The sequence below is a fragment of the Sarcophilus harrisii genome, chromosome 1 (assembly GCF_902635505.1).
Source record: "Sarcophilus harrisii chromosome 1, mSarHar1.11, whole genome shotgun sequence".
NCBI classification, from domain to species: Eukaryota; Metazoa; Chordata; class Mammalia; order Dasyuromorphia; family Dasyuridae; genus Sarcophilus; species Sarcophilus harrisii.
Window position 1 is genome coordinate 381602886 of NC_045426.1, and position 17523 is coordinate 381620408.

The 17523-nt window shown below is 38.3% G+C and overlaps 1 protein-coding gene across 3 annotated transcripts in view; it reads left to right on the forward strand.

Moving 5' to 3' along the window:
• Positions 1-17523, forward strand: part of INO80C (INO80 complex subunit C) — a 58476-nt gene that overhangs the window by 15315 nt on the left and 25638 nt on the right. The window contains exon 1 of one of the 3 annotated variants that reach the window (XM_031946064.1): positions 9443-9572. The exons of 1 other annotated variant lie outside the window; for it this stretch is intronic. The gene's annotated coding sequence lies outside the window, so the exon portion shown is untranslated. Of the gene's footprint in view, positions 1-9442; positions 9573-9616; positions 9779-17523 lie in introns of those variants that run through there. One more of the 3 variants, XM_031946062.1, reaches the window with a different exon arrangement.

Consider the following 17523-nt stretch of genomic DNA (forward strand, 5'->3'; position numbering starts at 1 on the left):
ATCTGCTTACCTTGTTTGATCTGATTGATAACTACAATAGCCCAAAACTCATTCTCCAGAATGATTAGGCTGGAAGAGAAAGCTGAAGGGTCTGTTAGATTGATGGTGTTAGAAGGTCAAGGGTGGGAGTCAGTGGCTCAAGAAGACCAATAGGAGCCATAAGGGGATGAGGAATTAGATAGGGAATGTGAAATTATGTTACAAAAATTTGAAGAGATTTCAGTGTACAAATAAGAAGGGGGATTGAAGATGAGGTGAGATCTTTCAAGACAATTGTGAAAATCAAGTTAGGCTTCATCTACTTCAGAGTTTGAATAGGCCTGAAGGACTTTGAGCCTTGATCCAAGGGCATACCTAAGTCCTGTGTGGGACAATTGTATCCAAAATTAAACTCTCAGGGGTGTCTCAAGGTACAGAAGAAAAGCTTTATTAGAACCTCGCGAGGGTTGGGCGGTCATCCAGACTCCAAGCAAAAGGGATGTGTCCGGAGCCAGGAGAGAGCCGCCTGCCAGTGCCCACTCGCAACTTTTATACAGAATACCCCAAGAAAAAACTCAGACCTACCCCCAGTACCTCTCATATACATTCTGATTGGCTATATAGGTTGTGTTCCCTGATTAGGAACTGGGATGTTGACAGATTATAAATCTTTCTTTCCCCCCCACCACATGATTTTCAAGAAACTGAAACTTAGGCCTATAGGCTTGATCTACTTTAGGGTTATGAGAGATCTTCACTTCAGCTACTTGCACTCAGTCCCCTTCCTGCTATCCTCCATGACATCATTTTCTCCCCATTTCAATCAAATACGGGCAAGAACTTGCCTAAGCATGATAGTGAATAGAGGAGGGTGACTTTCCAGGGGCTAGATTTGGCCTAGATTTAGAGTTTTGTGTAAGAATAGACCATGTTGATTATGAGCAAAATGAAGTTACCATTTTGTTTCATGGAGAATCTTAAAAGTTGTTGAGACAAGTCCTTTAGATGTTTGCTAAATGGTTAGAATCGAACAAACTCAGAATTATCAGGTCTCATCTCTTTAACACTTCAGTGAGCGGAGGGGGAAAAAGCTGCCTCTGCAGAAAATGAGCCCCCAGTATCCTGCCTTATAACTCCCCCAAATATCCAGCCTTTGATATTTGTTTACTTTTGGAAGTCAGAAGGCCCTGGTATCTTTTGTAAAAAGATTCCTTACTACAGATATGGTTGTGTAACAGAATGTTTTGAAGTGACTAACACTTCATAGCTTAGGCAAAACAACAATGACTGTCTATGAATAAATGTGGATTATTTTTGAATATGTGTGAGTCCTAAAGGGGAAGCCAGTATGGTAAGTAAGACCATAGTGGATTTGGGGTGGCTTTTTTTTTTTTTTTTTCAGTTTTTTCTCTTGCATTTTTATTTGGCCTGCCAACTTCTTTTCTCTCTAATTTTCTCTGCCTCTTCCCCCACATTCTACCTTTTTCTTGAAGATGTGTTCTCAGAGTTTACTTTGAGATAGAATAGAATATATCCTGGGGTGTGAGAAGCAAGGGACCAGATAAACCAAAGCCAGAGTAGACAGCTGTAAGTGTAAGCAGATGGAGCATTTGGGTTTAAAAAAATTACAGAATAGTTAATTAAAAAAACATTTTTTAAACATTTATATCCTGGGCTCTGGGCCATGATAGTAACTATAAAAAGTGGTCTAGATAATCCCTGCCCTCAAAGAACTTATGGTCTTCTGGTGGTTGGAATAACATTCACTTTTACATAGAATATATACAAATAAATCCAAAATTATTTTGCAGGGTGGGACACTAATAATTTGTGAAACTCAGAAAGTCCTTTTGAAAATCCTTTAAGGGCAGCTAGATTGTACAGTTAGAAGCAGCTACATATCTCAGTGGATAGAATGCTCAGCCTAGACTCAGAAAGACAAATCCAGACTCAGACATTACTTATATGACCCTGGGCGAGTCACTCAACCCTGTTTGCTTAATCCACTGGAGAAGAAAATGGCAAATCATTCTAATATTTTTGCCAAGAAACTCCCATGAACAGTGTGATCTACAGGCTCAGGAAGAGTTGGTTATGACTGAATAATAGATAGTACTGTGGATAGAGCACTGGGCTTAGAATCAGGAAGATCTGAGTTCAAATTTGACCTCAGTCTCTGACTAATTATGCTGTTCCTGGGTAAATCTTTTAATCCCTGCCTCACTTTCCTCAAATGTAAAAATGGAAATAATGCCAAAAACCTCCCAAAGTGGTTGTGAGAATCAAATGAGATATTTGCTGAATGCTTAGCAGAATGCCTGGCAACATAGTAAATGCCTAAAATATAGTCATTTCCTTTCTCAGTCCTTTCGAAGAAGATGGCATTTGAACTGACCCATAAAGAGTTAAGGGTTCTGAGAGGTGGGATAAGGAAGAAGGGCATTGCAGACATCAGACACAGCTTAGAACTTGTGTCTGGAAAGCAGCCCAGAGGCCAGGGTGGCTGCGGTGTAGAGAATGTGAGAAGAGATGCTGGGCAGTCAGACTTTCTCCTGGAGCCTGTCCCTTCTCACTTATCTTTTTATTTTTAGAGTGCTACAGTTGTTTTAGTCACCTGGATTTTGCAGCCTTTGTGGCATCTCTTCCCTCTCACTCCACAGAACTAGTCAGTTGACAAGTCTTGCCATCTCTACCTTCTCAATATTTCTTACCCCTGTTCTGGGATTAGTCCCCACATCTTCCACCCAGAAATCTACATGACATGAATTCAACACTTACATTAAACGGGGATCCTCCAGTCTTCACACAGGGCAGAGGGACACAAAGCCTGGAAGCTCTTTGCTGAGTGTCTGAGACGTAAACATTGAAATGATTTGTTCAGAGGGTTTTCTAGAAGTATTGATTAGAAATGGGCACTCTCATGGCCACTATCCTAGTTCAGGCCCTTACCATCTTTCACCCAAATCAGAAATGTCAAGCACTCGGCCAATTCTGCTGCAGCCTCAACTAGATTAAAATGTAAAAAGAGAACCAGGAAATATTTAACAAAATAAATAAAAATACAGTAAAGCATAGATAATTTATTTATAATTTAATAAGACCCATTTCTATTTGAGTTTTGTCACCACTGACCTCAGTAGCCTACTGCAGTAATCTTTTAAGTCTCTCTGCCCTCATATCTCTCTAATCTATCTTTGACTCTGCAAATATGGCCTTGTCTTTCCCCAGCTCAAGAAGTTTTGGGGGCTTTATTGCCCCCTGAAAAAGTACAAGTTTCTCTGTAGCATTTAAAGGCCTTGACGGTCTTGGCAGTTGCTACTGTGGGGGGGGGGGGGGCTTTTTGGACCACTCAAAAACAAATTGTGCTTTCATGAACTTGCCTCTTCCTGGGGGTAATGAAAGCTATTCATCTTAACCAAACCCTATGAAAGAAAATGATTTATTTGTAATGTGTGATTTAGTATTAACTTCTCCAGTAAACCTTTGTGCTGGTCTCCTCTACTTTAGAGACAAATAAGCCCAACTATGATGCCTTGTCACCCTTTTAGACCACATTTCCTCATTTCTTCTTTTTCTGTTTTCCCAGTAATAACCAGAGTGAAGAATCTTTTTTTCAAGAACCAGAGAATAAGATCCATAAATGTACATCCAAATAAAAAACAACTTATTTCAGTTTTTCTTTAAAGAAAAATATAAGCTCACCAACTTTTTAAATTCAGAAATGGGAACATGATACTTTACTTAGTGACTACAGTATGTAATTTGCAAAATGTGTCACTTCGTGATTATGGTCTATGAAAAAAGACAGTACAATGAAAATGGAAAAAATAGAAGTGTGTGTGTGTGTGTGTGTGTGTGTGTGTAAAGGTAAGAGAAAAAAGGGGGAGGGTGGGAGGAGAGAAAAATGGGAAAAAGGAGGTGGGGAGAGGGCAGAGGTTAGTATTTTAGTTTGCCTAAATTTTTTGGTTATGAGCAAAGGGAAGATTTTTTTAAGGATAGAAAGATTTGAACATCAATCCAAATGTGCAGTCATCACAGAAGGGAACAGTTAAAGATTAGATCTTAGAGTCATAGATCTAGAGTTGGAAAGAATTTCAGAAGTTGTCCAGGTGTTAAGGTTAAGTGACCTGTGTAAAGTTATATGACTAGTTATCACAGGTACAGTTTAAACCCAGATTCTTTGCCTCCTGAGCCAGGACTCTGTCCACTATACCTGCTTCCTGAAAGGAAAAGAAAGGCAGTCTTCAGGAGCTAATGGTCCCAAAGGCACAAATTGGATGTTTGACCTGGGCAGAGAAGGACCTCCTCTTAGGCAGAAATTGGACCAAAGGAGGAGAGAATCGGGAATGATAGATGCTGATGTGTAGTCTTAAGAAAAAAAGGGAGTTCAGAACATTCTGCCTATTTTCTCAATTAAGGTAGAAGCAAGCATCTCTGTTAAAAAGTAGAGATAAGATGATATAGGAGTCTTGAGAAGCAAAGTTCATTAAACAAGAATTTTAAAGCATTTTTTGTATACCAGGCATTATATTAGGTACAAAGAAAACAGACTGTATGAAATGGCTTTCCCTAATTTCAAATTTAAAATCTTTTGAGTGTTTATCTGTATACAGATTTAAAAAATGCAAAATATATGCAAAGTAATTGGGGGGATGGGAGGGTAGAAACAATTTTGGAGAAGGGAATTTTAGGAAAGCCTTCTTGTATTATTTTAAGAGGAAATTAGGAGTACAAGCAGTTAGTCAGATATTTATTAAGCACTGTACTAAGTGCTGGAGATATAAAAAGAAGCAAAAGGCAGTCCCTGCCCTCAAAGATCTTACAATCTATGTGAAAAACATCACACATATATGCAAACAAGCTACATGTAGGATAATTAGAAAAAAATTAAGAGAGGGAAACCATAGAATTAAGAGGGGTTAGAAATGGCCTAGAAGCCAGTAGGTGATAATGAGATTGAAGAGGGACAGCTAGAGAACATGCCCAGAACTGAGAAAGGGAGTGTTTTATTTGTGGTATAGTAAGAAGTCAAGACTCATTGGATTGAAGAGAGCAGTGAGAAGACTAAAAAAGAGAGGGCTGGGTTATGAAGACTATTGAAAACCAAATAGAGAAGTTTGTTATTGTTCCTGGTAACTGCAGTTTATTGAATAGGGGGATGATATAGTTGGACCAGCATGTTAGGGAAATCCCTTTGGTGGCTAAATGGAGGATGGATTGGAGTGGAGAAATGTGAGGTGATAAGTGGGAGGGCCTAGATTAGAGTGGTGACTGTGTCAGAGCAGAGAAGAGGGTAAGATATAAAGGGGAAATTGATAAGCCTTGGCAATAGCTTAGATATGGAGGATTAGAGATAGGAAGGAGTCTAAGATTCTGGGAAGCTATGTTCCCCTGTATGGTAACTGGGCAGGTAGAAGAAAGAGTTGGACAGGTGGGAAGAGGTGAATGGAGTATAAGGAGGGAGACCAGGATGTGTGGAGTATATTCCACTGTCTTAGATTTAATTAGAAAGAAGTTAGTATTTTTAAAGGGGTTTTATTTTATCCAAATGAAGGTTGGTAACCAGTTGTTGATTTTTGCTACTTCAATAATTTCTTCTTTTAATGAGATTATAAATAAACTGGAAGAGCATAGGATAGTTTACCTCTCAGACCTGTGGAAGAGGAAGGAATTTATGACCAAAGAAGAACTTGAGATCATTATTAATTATAAAATAGAAAATTTTGGTTATATCAAATTGAAAAGTTTTTGTACAAACCAAACTAATGCAGACAAGATCAGAAGGGAAGCAATAAACTGGGAAAACATTTTTACAGTCAAAGGTTCTGATAAAGGTCTCATTTCCAAAATATATAGAGAATTGACTCTAATTTATAGGAAATCAAGCCATTGTCCAATTGATAAATGGTCAAAGTATATGCACAGACAATTCTCAGACGAAGAAATTGAAACTATTTCTAGCCATATGAAAAGATGCTCCAAGTCATTATTGATCAGAGAAATGCAAATTAAGACAACACAACTGTCAGATTGGCTAGAATGACAGGGAAAGATAATGCAGAATGTTGGAGGGGATGTGGGAAAACAGGGACACCGATACATTGTTGGTGGAACTGTGAATGCATCCAGCCATTCTGGAGAGCAATTTGGAACTATGCCCCAAAAGTTATCAAACTGTGATCCAGCAGTGTTTCTACTGAGCTTATATCCCAAAGAAATCTTAAAGAAGGGAAAGAGACCTGTATGTGCACGAATGTTTGTGAAGGTCTCTGTAGTGGCCAGAAACTGGAAACTGAGTAGATGCCCATCAATTGGAGAATGGCTGAATAAATTGTGGTATATGAATATTGTGGAATTATTATTGTTTGGTAAGAAATGACCAGCAGGAGGATTTCAGAAAGGCCTGGAGAAACCTACATGAAGTGATGCTGAGTGAAATGAGCAGGACGAGAAGATCATTATATACTTCTACAACAATACTATATGATAATCAATTCTGAAAGATGTGGCCATCTTCAATAATGAGATGAACCAAATCAGTTCCAATAGAGCAGTAATGAACTGAACCAGCTACACCCGGCGAAAGAACTCTGGGAGATGACTATGAACCATTACATAGAATTCCCAATCTCTCTATTTTTGTCTGCCTGCATTTTTGATTTCCTTCACAGGCTAATAGTACACTATTTCAAACTCCAATTCTTTTTGTACAGCAAAATAATTGTTAGGACATATATGCTTTAACATGCTTAACATGTATTGGTCAACCTGCCATCTGGGAGAGGGGATGGGGGAAGGAGGGGAAAAATTGGACAAAAAGTTTGGCAATTGTCAATGCTGTAAAATTACCTATGCATATAACTTGTAAATAAAAAGCTATAATAAAATTAAAAAAAAAAACTAATGAATAAATGCAATTTTAAAAAGAATTTAAAAAATGATAATTTCTTCTTTTTCCCCCTTTAAAATTAAACAGTGTAGATTAGTATACTTTAATATCACTAATATTTTGGTTATCCTGTTTACATTTGGATGGCTACAAAATAGAATCTTTGTGAAAGTATAACTTGATTAAGATAGTTTCTCCTCTCCCCAACCCCCTTCCTGCACCCCAAACACTCCCTTTAAGTAATTAAAGGAGATCTGGGCTTTTCATGTAGAAACTTTTGAGAGCCAGAGGAAATTGGAACCATTTTCCAAGGAATAAAACTTTTTTCTAAAGAAAGACTCATCACCAGAAGGTTACACCACGTGGTATTTTTTTTCAGCATAGACAACACAACTGTGACAACATTTTTGAAAATATTTTCTTAATCCATCCTAATGTTGCCAGAAGGACTATTACACTAGACAAGAGGAACAGTGCTTTAATTCTGTTTCCTTTTTTTTTTTTTTAAATTAAAGCTTTTTATTTTCAAAACATGCACGAATAATTTTTCAACATTGGTCCTTGCAAAACCTTGTTTTCCAAATTTTATCCCTCTTCCCCCAGCCTCTCTCCTAGATGGTAAGCAATCCAATATATGCTAAACATATTTAAAATATGTTAAATCCAATATATGGATACATATTTATAATTATCTTGCACAAGAAAAATCAGATCAAAAAGGAAAAATGAGAAAGAAAACAAAATGCAAGCAAACAATAACAAAAAGAATGAAAATGCCATGTTGTGATCCACACTTGGTTCCCCTAGTCCTCTCTCTGGATGTAAGATGGCTCTCTTCACCACAAGATTATTGGAACTGGCCTCAATCATCTCACTGTTGAAAAGAACTATGTCCATCAGAATTGATCTTCATATAATATGATGTTGCCATGTACAAAGATCTCTTGGTTCTGCTTACTTCACTTAGCATCAGTTCATGTAAGTCTCTCCAGGCTTCTCTGAAGTTATCTTTCTGATCAGTTCTTATTGAACAATAATATTCCACAACATTTCATATACCATAACTTATTCAGCCATTCTCCAACTGATGGGCATCCATTCAATTTTCAGTTTCTAGCCACTACAAAAAGGGCTGCCGCAAACATGTTTGCACATGTGGGTCCTTTTCCCTCTTTTAAGATCTTTTTGGGATATAAGCTCAATAGAAACACTGCTGGATCAAACCCTATGCATAGTTTGATAGCCCTTTGGGTAATTCTGTTTTCTTAACTCAGCATTTATATAGATGATTCTTAAATCCAGCGTAAGATTGTGATGCCAGGTCTTACTGATATTCATGTTGGGAATTTTCTGTCATTATATACTGTAGCTTTAAGGAATTTCTGTAACTGTGAACTTGGAGTCTAGTAAATCACTCTCAGTAGAAGAAGAGAGACTTCAGGTATGGCTGAATGCTGGCACTACAGATGTCTAATGTTCATTTACCATAAGCTGTTGGTATCAACGTTGTTTTGTTGATGAGCTTGAAGCCAGGAAAAGCCATGCATGGGCCAAAGAGTCATAAGAACTGAAAAAAGACAGCATGGGCATGTGAAGCTTACAGAACAAGGATAACATCATGATGGTCTGGCCACAAGGCTTCCAAAAAGGAGGGGGACTTAATTGACAGTCAAAGGCAGCAGGTAGAGGAGACAACTTCCTAAAGGCAGGACTAACTTTTACCTTAGGAGATTCTCAGACAGTCTGGGTAAATACAAGACTTACCCTAGCTTGGAAGAGAAGGGGAAATCGAGAAAGGTGTCAGCTGCAGGCTGAAGCTATTCCATCATGGATTATGAATTAGATAAAACATTTTAGAAAGGCTAACATACCTAACAGCTTTGCTAAAACAGATCTCTTGGCTAGAAGCATAAAGCTAGACAACATTCAGTTTAGACAGATTTAGGTTGCCTGACTTCAAAGAAAAGAGCTGGAAGAAGACCTTAGGTAAAGTGGGGTAGAGGGGTGAGGAAGCACAGGATCAGGGAGGTAGATCTAAAAAGATTTAATTTAAAGCCTACTTCTTCACATATTTACTCTCTTTTACCAAGAAGGATAAATTCTTGAGACTAATGTAAATTTATATTTTCCTTAATTTTAGTTTAACTCTCTATGTTCAGTTTTACATAGGTAAATAAAGTATTTATTAGGCAATTACTCTGTGACCTGTGGCTTATTGGAGGAAAAGTCTGGAGAGTGGGTTGAACCATGAGGGAAATAAAACATGTCTGGGGACCCTCCCAAAATATTAGTGTGGGTAGACATTCATCACTCAGGGGAATAGGGAGAGGTTTTCCAGGAAATGAGGTTTTTCCTGGGTGGGAAGGTGGTTATCCAGGAGGAGGAGGAGGAAAAGATAGAATTCAGAGAGTGATGAGAATAGTAAGTAAACTGAATTTTAATTTTAGTTCTGAGTAATGAAAATCTTAAAAAAAAAAAAAAATACCTATGTGAAGGGTTGTATGTTGTTTGTTTTTGTTTTCTGGATTTTTTTTTTTTTTTTTTTTTAGAACTACAAATAGGAAAAGGCTGTGTTCTCTCTCACAGGTTGAGCCAGGCTGAAGAAGAGAGGTCATTACAGTGAGACAAGAGTGGATGGCAGCAAGTGAAGTACTCAGCCCTGCTGATGGAAGAATGAGCTGGGTCACAATTGAGGGCATGCTAGGTATGTCAGGACTAGAAGTAGAGAGTGCCTCGTACTTATACTCTCAAAAGAGAGTTGGCCTTGTCCTCTTTCAAGTCAAGTTCCATCAGTCAGAGGTGTGACTTGTAGTTCTGCTGGTCCCCACCCCTCTGCTAGTTTTGTCCTGTTCACAGAGAGATACAGATCAACAGAACTCCACATGGCTCCTCAAAGCTGGTCCTGAATAGGTAAATAAGGGATAGAAACTAATTTACACCGTGCACTACCCCAACACTGCAGGTGAAGAGGGCCTAATTTCGCATGATCTTACAAGTTTTCCAGCTTTGGACCACAACAATAGTTTTGTGCAGTCATGACCTGCCCCCACCAGAGAGGCAAGCAGCTGGACCTGCTTCTAATTCACAGGGGGAGGGGTTGCAAGCTGAGATAAGTATCTCAGTTCTGTGATTACAAACTGCTGTTTTTCTTCCATCCTGTTCCTACACATTTGCCTTTTCTATCTCAGTGTCTTTGATAATCTCCCTTCTGTTATGTCATGGAATTTGGGGGTGGGGATTATCCCATCTTAAACTGAGCCTGTGTAATGTGTTGACTATCTGTCCAGTACCTTAGTGCTTGTGTATTATTGAGAGAAAAGGAAGGAAGCAAAAGAAGTTTTGGGGGAACTCAACATGGAAAGATTTTTCTCCCCAGATACAATCAAAAATCTTTTTTGACTGCCCCCTATCCAGCAGCTGTCACAGCAAGTTCTTTAGATTGTCTTGGCTTGGCAGCCATAATAGTCAGCTTTTTCCAATATTGTAGTCTCCAGCTACACCAGGAAGCTGTTTATATTTGAAGCCCATGAAGAAACCCAGGCTAGGTGGGGTCAGTGACTCAACAAATATTTATTTATCATTTAATCTGTGCTGAGCTCTAGGGATACAAAGTAAGTCAAAAACAGTTCCTGTTCTCGAGGGCTCACATTCTGATGGGAAGGACAATGTGAAAAAGTCCATATCTGCATGATCCATGTCCATACAAGATATATGCAGTGTAAATGGAAGGTCATCTCAGAGGGAAAGCGGGAATGACCTGCAGAATTCTGCTGGCATTTTAGCTGAATCTGAAGCCAGGACACAAGTGAGGAGGGCATCACTGGCTGCTTCAACAACTCAAAGAGCTTATAAGTGGGGACTCCGCCTGAGTCAGATTAAGCAGTATTCCTTTGTAAGGGAGCTCACAGCCTACAGCTCTGAGACCAGGGGTTTTGAGCCTGATTTCCCTTTCAGGTCTTATCCATAAATAATTGGTACTAGACTGTATATCACTAGATACAGAAGCCAGATCAAAATAGCAAGCTCAAAGATCACTTGCTAGAATATTCTAACATCGCTACTTTCCGCTCCTTATGTGGTTTTGACTTTTCACTGCTTTTGGCACTTAGGTTATATTAATTTTTATAGACTAATAATTACCTTATTAAAGTAATTTAAGATGGGTTGTAAGTAATCAACAAAACAACTGAGTAAAAAGAAAGCCAACAGATGCTTCTTTAAAAGGATAATTAGGGGGACAGATGACGGCAGCAAGACATTACAGTAATAGGAGGCAGCTGGAAGATGCTGTAACAACTTTTTTTAGATTTGCAGAATGGTAGGGTAGGGCTGGAGGAGATCTCAGAGTCAAATCCCTTCATTTTATAGATGAAAAAATGAAAACCCAGCAAGATTTGCTGACGTGTCCACAGTCACACCACTAGTTGTCAGCACAGTCGGGACTGGAAAACAGATCCTTTCCAATGCCACTGAATCTCACAGAATCCTTAGATCTAGAATTAAAAGGCACCTTGGCAGCCATCTATCAGAGATAAAAACTAAGGCCTAGGGAGGTACAGTGACTTGTGTAAGCTAATGGATAGGGAGTGCAGTTGAGAGCTCAAATTTCTTTAGGAGGACTTTTAGAGTAAAGTTGTTTTCATCTAAAATTAAATAGGATAGTTGGGATCCTTTTTAAGGGAAAAAAAAGTTTGCTGCTAGGTCCATCAACATGGTCCATTATAAGTAAGGGTGTTGCTAAAGATCAGCCTGATAAAAGAATGTGCTGGAGCTAGAAGTAGTATTAGAGAACATCCTTATTTTACAATTGGGGAAGCTGAGGTGTGGTCACCAGTGTGATCAAGACTTAAATAAAGGTATCTTGACTTCTAGTCCAGGATACTCTCTAATTGGAGATGTCATGGTGGATAAAGAGCTGGCATTGGACTTGGGAAGACCTGCCTCTGTAGATACTATGTTACCTGGGGCAAGTGATGCCCTCAGTGTCCTAGTTGAATCAACTCTTAAGACTGCAGAGAAGGTACCTACTTGCATTGGTAAAAAGAATAGGTCCAGCCTCTAACATGTGAGTAATTAGGGTTATAGCTGCCTGTTCCTTGATTGAGGTCCTCAATCCTGTGACAGGTCCCTTGCCTGCTTCTGACTTGGCATTCTCAGCTGGGCAGCTTCTCTTCCTTAATAGCCAGCAAGAGGTCTAGATATTCTTCAGGAGTCATGGCTTTCTGTTTGACTTCAGCTTCTTCCAGATATTTGTTTACTCTAGGTCAGATTTGGGAAATTACTCTTCCTTCCATTTAAAAATCACGTCCTCTATAGTTTGTTGCTCACTGAAAATTTGGGGCCTTCATTATAAGATATGCGACTTGACTTGCACAAAATCAATACTGATATATGATTATATTCTGAGAACTAAAAGATCTCATAGAGCTATCTCATTAGCTACCTCATTTTAAAGGTCAGGAAACTGAAGCCCTGAGAAGTTTAAATGAACAGCCCAAGATGATAGGCATCAGGTGCCATTCAAAGCCAGGTTTTCCAATTTAAGAAAATCCTCTTTCCACTCTACTATGTTGCTTCTGTATTGACAGAAATATTTTCTTTTATGGGGGTGGAGGGGAAGAAAGGAAAAAAAAGAAAAAAATTTACATAATAGCTATTTTAAATTTAAAAGGAAGAGCAGTTTTTACATAATAGATTTGTAGTTTCGTGTGTAATCATAAAATACTGTTATGGAAATGCTTGTTTTATTCCATAAACTAAAAATAAAATCAAAATTAAAAATATGTATTGAAATACTTTTAGGATCTTTAATTTCAGAAATTTGAGGATTCCATCCCTTGGAACAGTTCATAACTCCTCCCTGATATTCTGCAGGAATTGCTGGGGGCCTGGAGTACCCCTTGGTACCCAATCATATGATGATGGCCCATATCTTTGAACTTATGGAGGTTGGTCTTTGGACAGTAGATACCAGTTATTGACAGGTGCAGTGGACAGGCTCCCAATGGATTCCTTCTTGAAGCCTCCAGCTTCATGGGACCTCTGAGAGTTGGAGCTTGACTGACATGACCTTTGAAAACCAAAAGTCACTTTCACATTATAAGGCATTGGAGTAATGGAACTTTAGGGGAGGTAAGAGTGTGAGGATTTATGAAAAACTATTAAGATTCCCCATATTGTTCTCTTGGCTGCTGCTTCCCTGACCTACCAGGTCCTAGCCTTATCACCTGAGACACCTACCCTTCAGATCCCACTCAGTGTTTGGTTTCATCCCAAAGGAAAACATATTTTTTGTCTTTATTTTCCTGCATAATACAGTCCTGTCCCTTTCTCTCTTTCCTGTCTCACCATGAGACTTAGCCTGAGCCAAAATATCTTTAACCAAGAGAAGTGTAATATTAGGCAATCCTTCCCCTCCTTCTGGGTCCGGTTGCAAGTCAGTGCCTCTTGGGCATCTCAGTAGCATTAGCGATTGTGTAAAAGTAAGAAAATGAAAGCCATAAATCCTTTTTATTGCATCTATGTCTTGAACATTTGAGAGTCCAGTGGCCAAAGGGGAGTTCCTCTTGCTGAGTAATTAATAAATGTGGTCATCTCCACTGGGACCTCAGCAAGAAGGAAGGGAAACGCTGAGCGTGTGGTGAGAGGGGGTGGGGGAGAAAAAAACAACAAGGTTTGAGGCTTTCTCCTGGCTCTCAGTCAGGATGGTGGTGTTTGGAAAGTATAGCAAAAACATTGCTTTTTCTCTTTTTCTTTTTTCTTCCTTTCTTTTTGGCAGTAGATGGGAATGAAGGTGAGTGAAAGAACAACTGTTCTAAAGAACAGTCATCAGTTTGACCTTTAGCAGTTGGGGTTGTGGGATGCTGGGTGTGGGTGTGAGGGAGGAGTGGGGGATGGGCAAGGTAAATATTAGCTCTGTGAGTTTGAGAACCGAATTCTCCACAGCTTTATGTGAGATTGAGATAAACAGTGAAGGAGGGAGGAAGAAACTGAGCCTTGGATGCTTCCCAGCAATCTTTTCCCTCCCTTGATGACTTAGCAGCCCACTCTGCACTATGATTTTTGCCAATTATCTCAGGCCCTCACTTTGACCCTCTTCCTCCTCACTCCTGACAAGAGTTCCCTTTTGGAGCCAGATTTGATTTGCTGTTATCACAAGCCTCGTTTAGCAGGCAAGATCTACCTCTACAAAGCCACCTGATACTTCTACTAGGGGACATCTTCTCCCCCCAGTTTTGCAGTGATCCTAGAGTGTGACTTTGCCAGCTATCTCCACAGTATACAAATACGTCTTTTTAATGGAAATATTTAACTTCAAAAAACATTTTTATTTACTTAATTAAATATTTCCCAAATATATTTTAAAATATATTTTGACATTCATCTTTTAAAATTTTGAGTTTCAAATTCTTTTCCTCCCTCTTATCTCTTCTTATTCCTTGAAAAAAGCAAGCAATAAATTAATGACTATATAGTCATATAAAACATGAAATATTCACATTTTAATATTTTCAACAAACATCACACACTTAGTTGTATGGATGCATGCTCTTATCTTAGTTGATGTAGCCTTTGAAAACCAAAAATCACTTCCACATTATAAGGCATTGGTCTAGGACTTTAGAGGAGGTAAGAATGTGTGGATTTATGAAAAACTATTAAAATGACCTATGTTGTTTTCTTGGCTGCTGTTTCCTTGACCTGCCCAGGTTCCAGTTTTGTCACCTGAGACACCTATTCTTTAGAATCCCTCTCAGTGAATGACATAGACTGTTGGTACAAACCTTGCTGGGATTCCTGGGTCATTCTCTAATATGTCCTTCATAAAGATGACATAATCTTCCTCCTCAAGCATATCTAAACTTATCATTCCCCCTATTCTATAGCTGTTAGCAATTTCCCTATTGTTCTGATATAAAATAGAAGTTCTTCATAATCTAGCCCCAACCTATTTTCTAGACCCATTTGACATTAGTTCCCTATGCACATTCTACATTCCAGCCAAAAGGATCTGACTACTATTCCCCAAACTTGTCACTCCCTCTCCAGTTTGCAAAGGCTGTTTCTCATGTCTGAATGTTCTCCCTTTCTATCCCTGGCTTTTGACTCACTTCTTGTGCCTCTGGGAAAATTTCCTCATCTCCTTAAGTTGTTAGTGTTCTGTCCTACTTCTCATATTATATATATATATATATATATATAATCTTTTTACATGTTTACAATATTTTCTGTTTAAAAAAGAGTTATTAAACAAGGATCTTTAGATCTCCAAGGAGTCTATGCATAGAACTTAGGGGTTCCTGAATGTAAATTCCATGTGAGTAGGCTTTGTTTTTTAATTTTATCATTCTAGTCCTACCACCTAGCTTGGTGCTTTGTACATAGTAGATGTTTAATAAATGCTTACTGGATTGGAAATATTGAAGTGTCTTGTTAAGCAAAAGGATAGCAAAACTTAGAAATGTAACTTCTGGTTTCAAATCTAAGTGGAGATGGTAATATGACATTTACACAGATAAGAATGTGATAATGTGTACTCCAGGGAAATTTGAGGAAGGGGAGATTTATTTTAGCTAGGTAGATTAGGGAAGATTTATTGAAAGAGGGGGAACCTTAGCTGAGCTTTAAAAGAGGTGTTCATGTCATGGAGCTCTAAAGAATTCTGGAGATTCAGGATTGGAGGAATTTCCTTGAGAAACTAGAGAGGGTGAAGGGGAGTAGAATGAAATAAACTAGAAAAAAGTGGTATTCTGGCATGTTCTGGAGAGATAATTGTTAAATTTTCAAGGTGAGCATTTTATGCCTTTGAAACTGGCAAATGTCACAAATCAGCTTGATTTATTGTTTGGTTGTCTAGACTTAAGAAAATATTAATGATTCAGATTAAGCTTAAAACTATCTTGTACCCATTTTTCTCCTTAGAGAGACAATAGGCCATCATGAGTGGCTTTTTGAGAAGGCTAATGGGTGGTAGCCTGGTTTCATAGGAAGGGTTCAGAATGGTCCACATCTTAGTCCTTTGACTACTAGCATGCCTCTCTGAGCCTTGGTTTCCTTATCTTTATATAATTTAGTTAGAAAGGTGATTTCCAAAGTCCCTTCCATATCTCAGTCTATGGCTATATCATGTAGTAATATTTGTAGACTTGGAATATTTAGAAATTGTGTAAAGTATGGAATGGTAAGGAGAGAGACCAGAACTAGAGACGCAGATGACAAGACTATTGTAACAAACCAGATAACTAGAGTGCTGGGAGTGCTGTAAACAAGAGAAAGAGGAAAAGCCGGAAACAAACAAATGTAGTACTGTAGCATTTCAGTAATATCAGAGAAAAGTCTGAAAAGAAACTACTGAAGTCATGTTGCTATTCTCAATTTAGGAATGACTATTTTCAAGATTATTTTTATGCTTATTGTGGGGATATTCTGGAAGGCCTTTAAGGATTTTGTTCAATTCAGCAAGCATTTATTAATTACCTACTGTGTGCCAGGCAATAGGGATACAAAGATAAAAGTGAGAATAGCCCTCAAGAAACTTTCTTTTTGGGGGCGAGATGCATATATACACAGGAGCAAAAAAAGTCTGTCAAGGAGCATTTTTAAAGTGCTTACTCTGTATCAGGCACTATGCTAAGTGATTGGAATACAAAGACCAGTAAAAGAGTTCCTCTTTTCAAAATTACAGTTGAATGGAGGAGATAACATTCAAACCTCTATGTATACACAAACAAGATATAGGGAAGATAAATTAGAGATAATTTACTGGGAAGACACTAGTGTTAAGAAAATTGGGAAAGGCTTCTTACAGAAGATAGCATTTTAAGAAATTTAAGATTTGAAGAAATCCAGGAGACAAAGGTGGGAGACAGAACCTCAGGGGTAATCTACGGTAATAGGGTTTGAGCTGGATGAAGATCAGACAAAGTTGACTTAGAAGAAGCAGTCTGACAGGTAGGAGAACCAGAAGAAAAACCTGGAGAGAGAGGAGAGTATTCAAAAGAAGTGTCAGAGGCTGCAAAGAGGTCAAGAAAGTTGAGGATTGAGAAAAGGCCATTAGGTTTTGATGATTAAATGATCATTGGTAACTTTGGAGAGAGCTATTTCAGGCAAATGATGAAATTAGAAGCTAGACCAAAGATTGTTAAGAAAAATGGAGGCATCAGTTGTAAAAAAAAAAAAAAAAAAAAAAAAAAAAAAGTGCAGACTTCTTTAGGAATTTAGCCAGAGAAGAATGATAGATAATTAGCAAAAGTGCCTGAAGCAAATCAGATTTTTTTTTTAAAGATAGGAAGAGATAACATATTTGTAAAAGTAGGGAAGCAGGTGGATATAGGTTGTTCTATTGGTCTTTCTCTGCTCTTAATAAAAATATTAATTTGAAAATTTAGGGGTTCTTTTAGTCTCCATGTCTAATCTCTGTTATGAAATATGTTTGATCCTAATTTCTTAAGCTTTCCATCGACCCAGTCTGAAGCTAGCTCCCTAATTGAAGAGAAAATAATTCATTCATGAATCTTGTCCTGCTTATTTGATTTTATCTTGGATTTGGGTTTTGTTTTGAGCTCCTATATCTCCTTGGAGTAATACATTCTAGTCATAGAATGGGATGGGACCTGAGAAATTATTCAGATCTGGTCATCTCATCAAAAAATGAA